Source organism: Echinops telfairi, unplaced genomic scaffold, assembly GCF_000313985.2.
Source record: "Echinops telfairi isolate 266 unplaced genomic scaffold, ASM31398v2 ScPeMD7_6080;HRSCAF=6971, whole genome shotgun sequence".
Taxonomy (NCBI): Eukaryota; Metazoa; Chordata; class Mammalia; order Afrosoricida; family Tenrecidae; genus Echinops; species Echinops telfairi.
This window is the reverse complement of record NW_022109980.1, coordinates 10,067,771-10,069,428: the sequence shown is the minus strand read 5'-3', so window position 1 is coordinate 10,069,428 and position 1,658 is coordinate 10,067,771. Positions and strand designations below refer to the sequence as shown.

The following is a 1,658-nucleotide window of genomic DNA, read 5'->3' as shown; positions in this document are numbered from 1 at the left end:
CCCGCCCGCTCGCTCTTGCTCAGCGCCCTGCTCGCCTGGCCAGGCCATGGACGTGCACCACTGCGTGCGGGCGCTCCTGCTGCTCTGGCTCGCCCTGACCTCGGTGTGCGGAGGTGAGTGTGCAACAGCCCCAAGATCCCCGAGACCCTTCCCAGCCTCCCGGGGGCCGTCGCCTCGCGCCGCCGCCGCCGCCGCCGCCGTGGTCAGACCAGGCACCTGGGTCGGCCGGCCTCCGGCAGCGCTTCCTCCTGGGCTGGGCTCGCCTTGGGCATCCCCACCTGCCCTGCCGGGCAGCACCTGGCTGCCTTTTCCCCGCCGGCCCGGAGCTCCGGGGTTCGGTGGAACCCGAGCCGGGTGGGCTGGCTTCGCACTGAAAGTTTTGGGGCCCTGGGAGGAGGCGCAGGGTTGGGGGTGTGGGGGCGATCAGAGGGTGCTGGCTGGTGCGGGGGTGCAGGCCACTGGGATGCTGTGCCAACCTGCCAGACGTGACACTTGCTGCAATGGCTGGAGCAGGGGGTCAGCCGGGCAGCACCTCCCTTAACCCGAAGTCCAGCACCAGGTGCTTTCCTGAAGTTTCTATGAACCTCAAGGACCGGCTCTTTAATATCCTGGCGCAGGCCTCTCCCACTATAGCTATCTCCACTATCTATCGGGCCACCTGCAAACTGCACCTTAGTCCCTGTCATCAGACACCAGCCCAAGAAATGGCCTGCAGGGTCACCTCGTGCAGCTCAGGGCACATCCTGCCCCCCACCTGCACCACGCCTCCCAATTGATAATACTTGGTGCCGATGTCCCCTTGCAGCCCCCAAGCCCAGTCCCCAGAAGCTGCAGCCTGGTGGCTTCTTCTGTGCGTCAGTGTCTCCTGGTGCTGCCAGCTCTCACCTCCAGCTGCCACAGTCCTATGATCTGGCTGTCACTGCTGCTTGCTTGCCTGGCACCACTGACGTGGGGTGGTGGGGAGTAACCCAAGCCGAGGTGGGCCAGTGCCAGTACTGGAGTCACAGGGAGGTGGGAGCCGAAGGAAGGTCGGCAGGGCCACCACTTTCTAGAGGAAGGTGCCCAATGGACCCCACAAGCCCTCTTGAGGAGGCCAGTGATCGGTTTGGCCTCCCTCTCTCAGAGGCAGCCTGCTCTCGCTGCTCTTGCCTTTTGGTGCTGCCCTGGCACCCGCCGTGCTGTGACGGCTCAGGAAGGCATGCTGGTTGAGGCTGGCACCCCCTTGTCCAGTGGCTTTCCTGGGCCAGTCCCCTCCTTGGTAGGGAGGGAGCTGGCTTTTCCTCAGAAGCACCTGTCAGGTGGGAAGAAAGCAAAAGCTGGTATGAATAACCCCGGAGCCTCCCGCCCTTGCAGGGCAGTGGGCCAGAGAAGACACCCACACCCTAAGCATCCAAGCCTGCAGCCACCTTCAGGAACGACAGGGTTGGTGTCGAGAGGGCTTCCCAGAAGAAGCTGGGGCACCTCCATCTGCTCAGAGACCAGCACTCGAGCCCTGTCAGGGTCCAGCCGCGGGGGCACTACTGGGACATGGAAGAGCTAATTTCCAGAAGGGGCGGGGAGGAATTGGCTAGGTTGCCAGAACCGTGCGGGACAGCCCCAACCCTGCCACTTACTCGTTTAGTCACCTGTCTTTACACCTGGACTTAGGGAAATGTGTA

General features: G+C 63.8%; 1 pseudogene; it reads right to left on the bottom strand.

The window, feature by feature from the left end:
- Positions 1-1,199: 1,199 nt before the first annotated feature.
- Positions 1,200-1,290, bottom strand: LOC115871582 (annotated as a pseudogene).
- Between the last annotated feature and the right edge of the window lie 368 nt (positions 1,291-1,658).